Below are 15,219 nucleotides of genomic sequence, written 5' to 3' on the forward strand. Positions count from 1 at the left end.
TTCCGTTCATTCATTTTCCTCCCACCCTCCCATCTGTCTCTTTCTCCCGCCTCTCTTCTTCCTTCCTACAAATATTTGTTGAGCATCTCCTTGGGATATAGATCTGAATAAGAGAGATAGTCTCTGCCTTTACAGACAATAGGTAAATAAATACCTGTTACAGTTTGTGATACAGCTAAAAAGGAAATAAATACAGTGATATGATGCAAAGGGTTAAAGCAGAGATGGAAAGCATGTAAGCCAAGATTGTGAAGGGTGTTCTTTAAAAAAGCAAACATTGGGGCGCCTGGGTGGCGCAGTCGGTTAAGCGTCCGACTTCAGCCAGGTCTTGATCTCGCGGTCTGTGAGTTTGAGCCCCACGTCGGGCTCTGGGCTGATGGCTCAGAGCCTGGAGCCTGTTTCCGATTCTGTGTCTCCCTCTCTCTCTGCCCCTCGCCTGTTCATGCTCTGTCTCTCTCTGTCCCAAAAATAAATAAACGTTGAAAAAAAAATTTTTTAAAAGCAAACTTTTTAAACGTTTTAATTTATTTTTGACAGACAGACAGAGGTAGAGTCTAAGTAACTTGCCCAAAGTCACACAACAAATGAGTGACAGAGCTAAGATTCAAATATGCCATCCCAGGTGATCTGTTTTATCTCCTGTAGTAAATCTTAAGCAACATGGGAGAAGTGACTGCTTTGTCTTTGCATCCTTAAATTAAATAAACAAAAAAATCAAGCTTCAGAGGAGCTCTAACATTTGTGTAACACTAAGAGAAAAAAAAAAGAAAAGAATGCCCCTCCCAAATTATATTAGTTTGCGAGGATGCTGTAACAAGTACCCCATGGCTTAAACAACAGAAATTTATTGTCTCACAGCTCTGGAGGCCAGAAGTCTGAGATCAAAGTATCAATAGGGAGGCGCCTGGGTGGCTCAGTCAGTTGAGCATCTGACTCTTGACTTCAGCTCAGGTCTTGATCTCAGGGTTGCGGGATGGAGCAATGCGTTGGACTTCATGCTGGGCATGCAGCCTGCTTGAGATTCTCTCTCTCTCTCTCTCTCTCTCTCTCTCTCTCTCTCTTTCTCTCTCTCTCTCTCTCTCCCCCTCTACTGCTTGTGCTTACTCTCTCTCTAAAAAAAAAAAAGGTGTCATTAGGACCATAGTCTCTCTGATGTTGTTGCCTAGGAAGTATTTGCTCTGGGTCTTTCTTCTAGCTTATGGTAGTTGCTTGGTTTATGGGAGCATAACTCCAACGAATCTGCATGTGGTGTTCTTGCCGTGTGTGAATCTCTGTGCCCAAATTTCCCCCTTTTATAAGAACACCAGTCATATTGGATTAAGGGCCCATCCTACTGACCTTGATTTCACTTAACTGATTACGTGTGCAATAATCCCAGTTTCAAATAAGGTCACATTTTGAGGTAGCGGGGCTTAAGTTTTCACCATATGAACTTTGAGAAGGTACAATTCAACTCACAACACAATTCTACTACATAGCATCTATCACAAGGCTGACTGCTAAGCCAGAGGGCCTGATGTATTTGTTCTAGGTGCCCTCTCCTAAAACCAACATTACATAGAGTCAAATGATCAATTTAGACAAGTTTTATTGTGCTAACATGGAGCCTTCAATCTTTGAAAGATTCTGTCAGTCTGATATCAATGCTAGTTAGCTTTTCACATAAGCAAAAGGAGTCATCTACTTAGCACCAAAAACTTGGTCTACTTGAAGCTACTCTAACCTATGATTCCTTCTGCCTCTCGTTAAAGGGGGACTCAATTTCTGTGTATAACATTACAATACCTACAAGTTATCTTTGATGGTGCTTAAAATACTTAAATCTTATTTCGAAATGGGTGTAGCTTAGTAAGATTCACTAAGTTTCAGCATTAAAAGGAAATGAAATATTAATATCAAGAAATATTCCCATCAAAGAAGAAGTGGGGCTGGTAATTTAGGACTCCCTAAATGGGAAATGGCCTGAACACAGTATGTCATAATGCAAAATAGGTTAGAAAGTTGGAAAGTCAAAAATTTAAATGTAAATTCCAGCCAACCACAGAGCACAGGGCATGTAAATGTTAAAAATATTCAACAGGGCGCGTATGGCCTACAGAATTCCTGAGAACGGGATTCTCTCATCTGACTCAGCTTTGCCTAGCCCAGGGCATCGCACAGAGCCACTTTAAATATATTACGTTGAATGAAGTTTTGTTTGTTTGTTTGTTTGTTTTAAAGTATCTTATCTTTCTTAATAGAGATAGGAAGCATTCACAGTTATATTTAAGAAGTTAACTAAAGATGGGCAGTGTTTTACTATATGCCAGCAACTGTTTTAGGTACAATCAGTGAATGAGGTAGACTCTGTTATCTCCATCTTAAAGATAAGGGAACAGAGAGATTAAATAGCTCACTCAACTAGGAACTGGTAGCCATGGGAATTCACACGTAGGCTGTTTACATTTAAAGCCCACATTCTGAACCATTGTTCAATAGGTCAGTTAACACCACTGGTGAGCAGCCAGAGAGAGCTTTTTTTTTTTTTTTTTCCCTAAAGAATTCTTCAACTGAGATGTTTACTATCAGCTAATCAGTGTGTTACTCCTGTTGAATTTAACAAATTCAGTGTAGTGACTACGCATTCCATTTCTGACAGTTCTCTAGACCTAAGTTCAAACCCCGGCTTTGGCAGATCTTGGCTGTGTAACTCTGTGTTACAAACTTTTCCAAGACTCTATTTCATCGTCTGTAAAATAAGGAGGATTATTCCTACCTCATAGAATTGTGGTTATATATTTAAAGAATTAGACACAGTGCTTGATACACAATAAAAACTCAGTACATGATATCTAAAAAGCATACCTATGTGTAAGTAGTATTTCATTGTGTGGATATACACAACTTGATTATTCACTGTTGATATTCACTGTTGATACATATTTGGATCATTACTAGTTTTTAAATATTACAAAGAAAGGGGCAGCTGGGTGGCTCAGTCGGTTGAGCGTCCGACTTCAGCTCGGGTCATGGTCTCGCAGTTAGTGAGTTCGAGCCCCGCGTCAGGCTCTGTGCTAACAAAGAGCTCAGAGCCTGGAGCCTGCTTCAGGTTCTGTCTCTCTCTTTCTCTCTCTCTCTCCCCTTCCCCTGCTCATGCTCTGCCTCTCTCTGTCTCTCAAAAATAAATAAATGTTGATAAATAAATAAGTAAATATTACAAAGAAAGCTACTACGAACATTCTTATATAAGTCTTTGTATAAACTTATGCTTTAATTTCCTTTGGGTAGATTCCTTGAGTGGAACAAGAGCATGTTTTAGTTTTTAAGCAATTGCCAAAGGTAGGGCACCTGGGTGGCTCAGATGGTTGGACATCTGACTTCAGCTCAGGTCATGATCTCACTGCTCATGGGTTCGAGCCCCACATCTGGCTCTGTGGTGACAGCTCAGAGCCTGGAGCCTGCTTCGGATTCTGTGTCTCCCTCTCTCTCTGCTCCTCTCCTGCTCATGCTCTCTTTCTCTCAAAGATAAATAAACATTAAAAATTAAAAGAAAAAAGAAAAAAAGGAACTGCCAAAGGAGTTTAAGAAATTTTCCAAAGGCGTTGTACCATTCGATATTCCCACTAGCCATGTATGAGAATTCCAGTCCCTCTATATTCTTCGCAGTGATGGGTATGGTCAGTTTTATTCATGTATTTATAGAATTTGTTTCATTGTGGTTAAAACATAATAATAAAATTTACCATCTTAACTATTTTTAAGTGTACAGTTCAGCAGTGTTAAGTATATTTGCATTGTTTTGAAGTATTATACATAATATTGTTCTGAAACATCTTCAGAACCTTTTCATTTGGCAGTACTGAAACATTATGCCCATTAAACAGCTTCCCACAACCCCCATCCCCTCAGCCCCTGCCAACCAGCATTCTACTTTCTGTCTCTATGGATCTGACTCCTTTACATACCTCATAAGTGAAATAATACAGCATTTGTCCTTTTGTGACTGGATAATTTCACTTAGCTTGATGTCTTCGAGATTCATCCATGTTGTAACATGTGACAAGATGTTCTTCCTTTTGAAGGTGGCATAGCATTCCACTGTATGTTTTGACCACATTTTGTTTATCCATTCATCTGTCAATGGACATTTGTGTTTCTTCCACCTTCTGGCTATTGTGAATAGTGCCGTTATGAACATGGATGTACAAACATCTCCGAGATCATGCTTTCATTTTCTTGAGATATATATCCAGAAGTGGGATTGCTAAATCATATGGTAGTTCTATTTAAATTAAAATAGTATGAGTAATTAAATTAGTAATTAATTTAAGGTAATTAATTAAATGAGTAATTAAAATAGTAATTCAAATGGTATGAAGAACCGCCATACTATTTTCCAAGATGGTTGTACCATTTAAAAATCCCAACAATGCACTGACTTTTTCACATTCACGTCAACACTTGTTGCTTTTCTTTCTTTCTTTCTTTCTTTCCATCTTTCTTTCTTTCTTCCTTTCTTTCCTTTTCTTTCTTTCTTTCTTTCTTTTTTTCTTTCTTTCTTTCTTCCTCTTTCTCTCTCTTCTTTTGTAGCCATCATAATGAGTATATGGTGATATCTCATTGTAGTTTAGATTTGCATTTCTCTGATGATCAGTGATATTTAGCATTTTTTCATATGTTTGTTGGTCATATGTTGAACTATTCAAGAATAAATTCTACTTGGTCATGGTGTATAATCCTTTTAATGTGCTGTTGAATTCAGTTTGCTAGTATTTTGTTGAAGATTTTTGCATCAGTATTCATCAGGGATATTGATCTGGAGTTTTCTTGTAGTGTCTTTATCTGGCTTTGGTATCAGCATAATAATGCTGGCCTCATAGAATGAATTTGGATGTATTCCCTTTTCAACGTTTTGCAAGAGTTTGAGGAAGATTGGAGTTAGTTCTTGTTTAATTTTTTTTTAACATTTATTTATTTATTTATTTATTTATTTATTTATTTATTTATTTTTTATGTTGTATAAATGTGGTGCACTTTATTCCCTCATTGGCAATTCAAGGCATGGTAACTTCCTAAAAGCATGGGGAACATGAAAGAAAACCACTTACATTTTATACCTCTTCATTTTCTCCAAACTTATTAGGCCATATAATTTTATTTATTTAACACTTTTTTTTTTTTTTTTTTTTTTATGAAATTTATTGACAAATTGGTTTCCATACAACACCCAGTGCTCATCCCAAAAGGTGCCCTCCTCAATACCCATCACCCACCCTCTCCTCCCTCCCACCCCCCATCAACCCTCAGTTTGTTCTCAGTTTTTAAGTCTCTTATGCTTTGGCTCTCTCCCATTCTAACCTCTTTTTTTTTTTTTTTCCTTCCCCTCCCCCATGGGTTCCTGTGAAGTTTCTCAGGATCCACATAAGAGTGAAACCATATGGTATCTGTCTTTCTCTGTATGGCTTATTTCACTTAGCATCACACTCTCCAGTTCCATCCACGTTGCTACGAAAGGCCATATTTCATTTTTTCTCATTGCCACGTAATATTCCATTGTGTATATAAACCACAATTTCTTTATCCATTCATCAGTTGATGGACATTTAGGCTCTTTCCATAATTTGGCTATTGTTGAGAGTGCTGCTATGAACATTGGGGTACACGTGGCCCTATGCATCAGCGCTCCTGTATCCCTTGGATAACATTTATTTATTTTTGAGAGACAGAGTGTGAGTGGGGGAGGAACAGATAGAGAGAGGGAGAAACAGAATCTGAAGCAGGCTCCAGGCTCTGAGCTGTCAGCACCAGAGCCCAAAACAGGGCTTGAACCCATGAACCATGAGAGCATGACCCAAGCCAAAGTCAGTCACCCAACTGGCTGAGCCACCCAGGCACCCTTACTTAATTCTTCTTTCTTTCTTTCTTCTTATTATTTTTTAAAATATCTATTTATTTTTGAGAGAGAGAGAGAGAGAGAGAGAGAGAGAGAGAGAGAGAGAGACAATGCAAGGAGAGGAGACACAGAATCCAAAGCAGGCTCAAGGCTCTGAACAGTCAGCACAGAGCCTGACACGGGGCTCGAACTCATGAACCATGAGATAATGACCTGAGCTGAAGTCAGATGCTTAACCAACTGAGCCACCCAGGCACCCCATTACTTAATTTTTCTTTAAATGCTTGGTAGAATTTTCCAGTGCCACCATCTGGTCTTAAGCTGTTCTTTGTTAGGAGGTATATATATTTTAATCCTTGTACTTAGAAACTGTAAAGAGTATACATGATTTGGAAATGAGACTCCAAACAATGACCAAAGAAAAATAATAAAGTCCATGCCTTCTTTTTTGTCTGGTCACCCAAAAATGTTACCTGCTATGATGATCATTGTCTGTCAGTTGCAATTATTTTTATCTGTGCATCACCTGAAACTACTTTCTCTTCCACATCAGTTCAAGACCCCTTTTCACCCACTGGTATGCAAAGTCTCTGCGGCCTGGCCATAACACTGATATTCTGTGCCATGTTGTCTTTTGACTGACATCGTCCACAATTGGTATACCTCACTTCCCCCTGGTCACCACATCTCATTTGCTACTAGAGAAATACTGGTGCTGGATTTTTTTCTTTCCACCTGTCTCATGACAGAGTCCTGACCCACTTTTCCAAGTAACTGCATGCAATTTAGAGATCTTCTGAGAACCAAACTGCTAGCTATTTGAGACCTGTGTCTTACAAACTGATGAGCACCTGTAATTCAGGTCTTTGAAACATGGCTTCTATATTTTCTTACAATCTAATCTTTAGTCTTTTCCTGATGCTCTAGTCCAGACACCTGTGAGCCAGGCCAGTCTTTTGAGAGGTTTTTGTTTACTGATTCAGTCTTCTTAGTAGTTATGCTCTGTTCAGACTTTATTTTTCTACATGATTCAGTCCCCGTGGGTTGTCTGCTTCTAGGAATTTTTCCATTTCTTCTAAGTCTTCCAATTTTTTGGCATATAATTGTTTCTAGTAGTCTCTTATAATCCTTTTAATTTCTGCAGCGTTAGTTGAAAGGCCCCCTGTTTCATTTCTGATTTTAGTTATTTGAGTTTTCTGAACTAAAGTTTTCTCAATTTTGTTGATCTTTTCAAAAAAGCAACTCCTAGCTTTGTTGATTTTTTCTATTCTCAATTTCATTAATCTCTGTTCAAATCTTTGTTATATCCTTAAGATGATAAATTTTATGTTATGTGTTTTATCACAATTAAATATTTTTAAATTAAAATAGAAAGAAAGGTGGGGTGCCTGGCTGGCTCACTCAGTAGAACATGCTGATCGAGAACTCTTGATCTCAGGGTTGTGAGTTCAAGCCCCACACAGAGCTTACTTAAAGAGAAAAGAAAAGAAAAGAAAAAAGAAAAGAAGAGAAGAGAAAAGACAAGAAAAGAAAGCAGATCACTCTGTTTGGGGGAAGACACATGAGGGAGGGATTAGGAAAGGCCATGAGGAAACTTTTGAGGCTAATGGATTTATTTGATTGTGGTGATGGCTTCACAGATATAAATATATCCAATTCTGATCCTGATCTGCTATTACAGTTCTGAGTCCATTTCTCTCAGTTTTCTTCAGAACAGGCAGCACCTCCAAGGATTGAAGTTCAACAGAGATAAGCTCTCAGCCATTTCTCAATTAGACTTTCATGATGGGATCTTCAGATAGATATTCATTGCATCAAGGAAGTTGTATCAATGAGATATTATTGTTCTCTTCATTTTTTAAAGCGTATAGCATTTACAACATTACTGCAGACACTTCATATGTTTAACTTAGAAGATTTATTTTTCAAGAGCTTTATTTATCAACAACAAAACAATGATTGTACACTACTTCAAATGGCTTTATGATGTTAATTGTGTTATAGAATTTGTACAGTTTAAACCACAGATGTGACTACCTTTACTCTATTGCCTTAAATGAAAATCTAAAACTCCTCTTTGTTAAAACAAGCTGAACCTAAATCACTAGTATGTACTATATAATAGACAAAATATGTTTTAAGATAGCCAGACCTAGGTGCAATTTGGCATTTTTTTCCTTTAATTCTTGGTGATTACCAATGTAATCACACCAGGTTCAGTGTAATCACAAGATTCGTCCTTGGGTTGGTTTTCAAAACTAGAAATTCACCCTTGTTCATCTAATTAATTCCGTTATATACTCCGCCACCTTGGATATACACAGCAACTTCAACTCCACATAGTGGCTTCATCTGCAATTTAAATCTTACTAGTTCCAATCACCCCTGTCGAAGGCTGTGGCTTCTATGTAATTTATTCAGCATTTTGTTCAAAAGATATTTATCAAACGTCAAACTATGTGCCAGGGCTGTGTACCAGGGACACACTAGCAAATAAGAAAAACGCAGTCACTCTCAGGGAATTTATAGTCTAATTGGAAGACAGATATTGAACAAGCAATTATAAGATTGATGAGTGTTACAATAAAGGAAGTACAGGATGTTTGCTATGAGAACATTTCTTTTTCCTCTGGGCTCCAGGAGGAAAACTACCAGGTTAAAAAATGATTGTTTTCCTTCCAACTCCCTGCTCCTGCCGTCTAAAGGAGAGATTCCATGTAGGGAATATCTGTATCCAGAACTACAAATACGTCCCCATAACAATTTTTTTTTCTTCCTTTTTAGGGAAGTAGAAGCATCCTTCTTAGCAATTGGCCTATTTCCAGCTTAGCTGCTGACTGGGTAGGACTAGGTATTTATAACACTTCTCTTGGTTTTCTCTTGGCGGCTATCGTTGTTCCCATTTTATAAGCTATCCCTGCCCGGGAGGTACTTAGAAACAACCCTGAAAAAGAGACGGCATTCCTATGTTTTTAAACAATGGATAAGGCAGTTGCTAGACGATATCTACAAATTGGTTTCATGAGAGCCTTGAAGAGATTTTTTTTTTCCTTTTAGATTTCTTGAAATATCTGGGAGCTCTTAGAGAAAAGCCTCTGCTGACTTTAAGGCTATATTTGCAAGTCAATAGTGTTTTCACTATGAAAACCATTTGATGGATCTACAAGTACAGTTAAGCTTTGTCGGAGAGTGAGTAAAGGAGAAGCTTGGGTCTTCTGAAGCATCAGTGGGTTCAGCCTCAACCCCAGTGTCAATAGCGGCCAAAACAACAGAAAAAGAGGGTCACATCTGGGTAAGAATACAAAAGAGAGATAAGATGCTTTCAAAAGGCTAACCTAGGATTATTTTTCAAACCAGGGCTAAGCCAATGGAAGATAAATTTCATGTTTACATGCAGAATCCTGTAGTATTTAGGCTAGGCCGAGAACGTAAGCCCGTTGAAGGGAGCCACCTTTCGTAGCTCACAGAGGCCAGGGGAGTTTCCACACCTGCCACTCAACTCTTGCCCCCGCCCTCAGCTTTCTAACAGCCCTGGTGTGAGACTAGTTCAGCATTTCTGCTGAGTCTCTAATTCTTGTGGCTGGCGAGGATGGCAGATCGTCCTGGTGATAGACCTGGGGTAACCAGGCCGCACATCTGTGGGAATGGTGGCAGCACCTTGTAGGAGGAAGAGCCCTGAGCCTTGGGAAAAGCATGCCCTCTCTCTGGGTCTCTCTCTTTTTTTTTTTTTCTCATTTTAAAATGGGCTCCGTTAGAAGGCTGCACGGCTGCGCATGTGGGATACTTGTTAAAAGTGGGCGTTTCCGGCCCACCTCCGCAGACTCTGATTAGGGGTCTGACTTGGAGGGAGGTGGGGAGGAGGGGTGCGGTGAGGGGTGGGAGTGTGGGTTGTGACCGGTTTTCTAAAAGCTCTGCTGGCGATTCTGAGGGTGACTAGTCCAGTTCTGCTCTAAAATTCTCAGGGACGATTTCCGGAAACCACGAAGTTAATATTCCACGAGTAACACACTAGCATTGTACCATATAAAGTCTCACAGTCTGCTGAAAAGGATAGTATTTGTTGTTCTTTCCTCTCGAGACTAATCTGCTTGATGCCAGGGTTATAAATAGTAATAATAAAAAATGTATGTATAAAATTTACTACATGCCAGCCATTGTCCTAAACATTTCATATGTCTCCATAAAATTTTCTCAGCAATGCTGTCAGATAGACTATTACTATTACCCACATTTTACAGATGAAGAAACCAAGGCACAGAAAAGTCGAGTAACTCACGTGTGGCAACACGGATAGCAAAGTGTACTGACCGAATTTAGGCTGGCTCAGGGGAACTTTCTGTGTGGAGAAACCTAAGTAGTGTCCGTCTTACATTGGGAGGCAGTGGGGTTCTGTGGAAAAAGCCCATCAAACACTTAGCCAAATTCTGGTGTAGCTACTTACTAGCTGTGTGATCTTGAGTGACCTTATTTAGCCTTGCTAAGTGTCTTAGTTAGCTCAGACTGCTGTAACAAAATACCATACACTGGGTGGCTTCAACAACAAACATTTATTTTTCACGGATCTGGAGACTGGGAAATCCAAGATCAAGTTGCCAGCAAGTTCAGTTCCTGGTGAGGCTTCTTCCTTGTTTTCAGAAAGACATCATCTTGCTGTACCTTCACAAGGCAGACAGAGGGGGTGGGGCGCCGGTCTCCCTCTCTTCTTACAAAGGCCCTAATCCCATCATGGGGGCTTCATCCTCATGGCTTCTTCTAAATCTAATTAACATTCAGAGGTTCCACTTTCAAATACCATCACATAGGGAGTTAGGGCTTCAATGTGTGAAATTTGGGTAGGACATAAACATTCAGTCCATAGCACCAAGCTTCAATTTCTTTATCTGTAACATATATACCGCACCTATTTTTTTAAATTTTTATTTATTTATTTTGAGAGAGAGCATGTGAGCAGGGGAGGGTCAGAGAGAGAGAGAGAGAGACAGAGACAGAGAGACAGAATCCAAAGCAGGCTCTACACGGTCAGCACACAGCCAGATGCAGGGCTTGAACTTATGAACCTGAGGCGAAACCAAGAGTCAGATGCTAAACTGATTGAGCCATCCAGGCGCCCCTGTATCACACCTATTTGTAAGGTTTAACAATGAAATGAGATTTTTATAAGGCCTTAGCTCAGTCTCATAATGAAAACAAAGTAAAATATTAAAAATTTACTATGTATTAGGTACTGTTGAAGAAAATCCAAAGAAGAATTACGATTTATGGAATACCGTGCTTTCTGAACTATGCTAAATGCATTAATGCATTTTATTCACTGAATCCTTCATAATGCCCTAAGAGTATTATTATTAGGTATTACTATCACTATTTTATAAAGGGGGAAGCTGAGAGGTTAACTATTTTCCTAAAGTCACAACTGATGACCAGCAGAACCAGGAATGAAAACACATCGTGTGCTCTGAGTGCTAGGATATATTGCCTCTTCTGTTTACACGGGAATCTATGAAATTCATTATTTAAAACTGTCATGAAATAAATATAAATGAATATTTTTACCTGAGAGTTCTGAGGTTACAGGAAATGTTTACTATGAGCCTCATAAAGAGAGAATTCAATTCTTTCATCTTAATGATAACTTTATTTGCTGCCTAAAAATTAGAATACACAGGGAGGGGGGAATTGGCAAGATATTAGTCAAAGGGCATGTAGTTTCAGTTATACAAGATGACTATATCCTAGAGATTCACTGCACAGCATAGCACATATAATTAACAATACTGTCTTGTATACTGAAAAATTGGTTATGAGAGTAGATCTTATATTAAATTTTCTTTAAAAAAAAGAGGGAGGGAGGGAGGGAACTTTCAGAGGTGATGGTTGTAGCTTTGTATTGTTTATGGTGACAGTTTCATGGGTGTATACTTCAAACTCACCAAGATGTATACATCAAATATGTATAGCTTTTTTGGTATGTTAAGCACACCTCAAAAAAAAAAAATCAAGATACATGATCTTCTAATGGGACAAAATGGTCAAAACAGAACACAGTAGCCCTGGTGTCTGTTTTACCCCTCTCCTCCCACCCTCCACTCTTGACATCTATTACCCAAGGCCAACTTCAAGGGGAGAAATATAGCTCTGAAATCATTTAGCCTGAGGGCAACGTTCTTTTCTAGCTCTAGAATTCTTTAGTGTGTGTGCTGTCACCCAGCCTCAAGTTTTCTGTTTCTGACTCATCAAAGGGGTGTAGAAACATTTATACTCTCTCCTTTGGAAGAATTCTTCTATGACCTTTTCCACCTCCAGCCCAGCCTGCAGGCTGAACATGTTGGTTAAAGACAGAAAAACTTAATTTTTATAGAAACAGATAAACAAAGTGGGATTGAGTTTCCTTTAAAAAGAAAAAATCAGGGGTGTGTGTATTGGGGGGTGTAATGCCTGGATGGCTCAGTTGGTTAAGTGGTTAAACATCCCAGCGTGGGTCATGATCTCACGGTCCAGTCAGTAGGTTCGAGCCCCTCATCGGGCTCTGTCCTGACAGATCAGATCCTGGAGCCTGCTTCAGATTCTGTCTCCCTCTTTCTCTGCCCCCTCCCATTCGCACTCTGTCTCTCTCTGTCTCTCAAAAATACATGTTAAAAAAAAAACTTTAAAAAATCAGTATTAGTTTTAATATTAAAAAAATGTGTTGGTTATGAAATTCTTGGAAAAAATATGTAGTAGTATTGAAATTTTTTGAGAAACTGCCGTGTAATCACAAAACCACACAACTGGTATTAGAAACGAAGGCCCTGACAGAAAAGCCTCTTTTCCAACATAACTGAAAAATGAATATAACCACTGAATCTCTGTTTGGCAGGATCCAAACACTTGGCTACTCAAGGTAACCACTGGAGAGGCTGGAGGTCAAGTCCAGGGAAATGCCAGAGTAACCACACTATTCATCCAGCCAACTTAAGACAGTTAATCAATCACAAAGACAGAAAAATTAACAATGAAATTTTTTCTAGAATTTAAAGAAGTTGATGGTAGGAATCTTGGCACTGTTGATGCAGTGGCTCCTCGAGTTAATAGGGAACAAACCATACCATTAGCTGAAGAAAGATAAGCAAAATATATAGGGTTCTGGCACAGCTGGATTGAGCCACTTTGGGGAATAGCTCTCAGAGAAGGTTCTAGTAGTAATGGCCTGGTAAAAAATAAAACACTTTGTGATAATTAAACAAGGATGATTATTCAGAAGAATTGTGGCACAACACCAAGCAAAGCCAAAATTTATTCATATGTTTTTGTGTTTTAATCTTGCTGACCTTGTCTTTCCAACCTATAATTTTAATTTGATCCAGTTTTCATCATCTACTTAGTTTCAGTTTTACTTAATTATTATATAAATAATCTTAAGTCCCATAGAGAAATTGGTAGGTCGCTAAATAATTAAATACGTATTAAGACAGTAACAGGAAGAAATTCTCTTTTTTCTCTCTGCTCTCTTTTTTTAAGCAAAGATCTGTTGAGAATCTGGTGATCTCAGGCCTAAAGTATTTGGCTTTCCCCTTTGTTCGGGACTCCTGGTGAGCAGGGTGGCCTGGTGATCTATGATTAAGATGACAGTCCCTCCTCCCTCCTCCTTTGCCCCATGCTTTGCATATATAAATTGAGCCTTTGGGGTTTACAAGGTGCTAGCAGTCTTAAAGACTATTAATATTATTGCCTTTTTGGTTAACAGATTTGTAATTATTGTAACTAACCTGAGCCAAAAGATGAACTAGCAATTTTTGCAAATTCAAACAAAACCTACTAGTATTATTTTGAAAAACAAAAAACAAACAAATGAAATAACTCCACTTCCATGATTAATTTCAAAGGACAACCATCAAAACAGTAGTCTTTCCCCAAAAGCGGGAAAATTTTAAAAATATGTATTTTAAAGGATTTTGCAGCTGTAAAACAGACACTTAAATTTTAAACTCCCCCCACTTAAAATTTGAAGTTAACAAACTGTTCAGAAAGTTTGCAAAGCTAATTAATTAATGAGACCTGTTTCCCCAAGCCATCCCTGACATGTTGTGGTTGAGGGAAGAAAAAGCTCCTTTTCCCACCCCTCCCCCACCCTGAAGAGCTAGAAACTGGAGGCTTGGTAAGGGGCCACCTAAGAGAGGGGCTTATCCTTTCCCTGAGAGCCTGGGTACAGTGAGTCCCACTAGGACAGGTTGAGTACAAGCCTGGCTGGAATTCTCAGAAAACAGGCAAGGCCAGGGTCGGGCAGAAGCACAGTCCTGCAAATCCACAGCTGCTATCAGTTTCCCAAACTGTTTTTAGAATCCTCAGGGGCTGGGAGTGGAATGGGTTATGCTCACTTAGGATGGTTTGGTTTGCAAATCTGGGAAGAGAGCCAGACAGACCGTTTTCTCCCATAATTCTGGAGATGATGTGTGCTCTTCAGAGAGATATAAAGTCACAGACTCATAGAACTGGACCTTTGGAGATCATCTAGTGAATCCATCTACTAATGTTACACACCAGGCAGTGGAGACAGAAAAAGTTAATAACTTGCCCAAGCTCATTACATAGTTGGCCTCTGATAGAGCTAGCACTTGAACCCAGTGTTTTCTTCCAACTCATTCACATTTGATAAACTGAGTAGATAGTACATTACATTTTTCAGATATAATTTGAAGATATATAAAACACGAACTTTGGTGGGTATATATATACATATATACACTTTTAATTTTAGTAAAATACCCATAACATGAAATTTACATCTTAACCATTTTTAAGTGTGCAGTTGAGTGGTATTAAGTACATTCACATTTTTAAAAAAATTTTTAATGTTTTATTTTTAAGACAGAGCATGAGTGGGGTAGGGGCAGAGAGAGAGAGAGAGGGAGACACAGAATCTGAAGCAGGCTCCAGGCTCTGAACTGTCAGCACAGAGCCTGACGCGGGGCTCAAACTCATGAACTGTGAGATCATGACCTAAGCCGAAGTCGGACACTCAACCGACTGAGCCACCCAGGCACCCCAAGTACATTCACATTTTTACAATGCCCTGTATCAAAATGGAAATGGAAGAAGTCAGCCAAAAAAATTTTCCCCTTATCAACCAATTATTGAATGGACATATACTATGGCGACCAACACTATGTCAGGATCAGACAGACTCTGGATGCTCAAGGAGCTTTTAATTTGTTCAGGCAACAGGATACATAAATAAGAGGCTATAACTAACCATAAAAAAGCAGTATATGATATGTTTTAAATGAGTGTACTGACAGCAAAATGTTTAGAATCCAAAGGACACAATGATTATGGGATGAGTGCTAAGGCAGATCTTCCAAGAGAAGTCG

This window comes from Prionailurus viverrinus, chromosome B2 (assembly GCF_022837055.1).
Source record: "Prionailurus viverrinus isolate Anna chromosome B2, UM_Priviv_1.0, whole genome shotgun sequence".
NCBI lineage: Eukaryota > Metazoa > Chordata > Mammalia > Carnivora > Felidae > Prionailurus > Prionailurus viverrinus.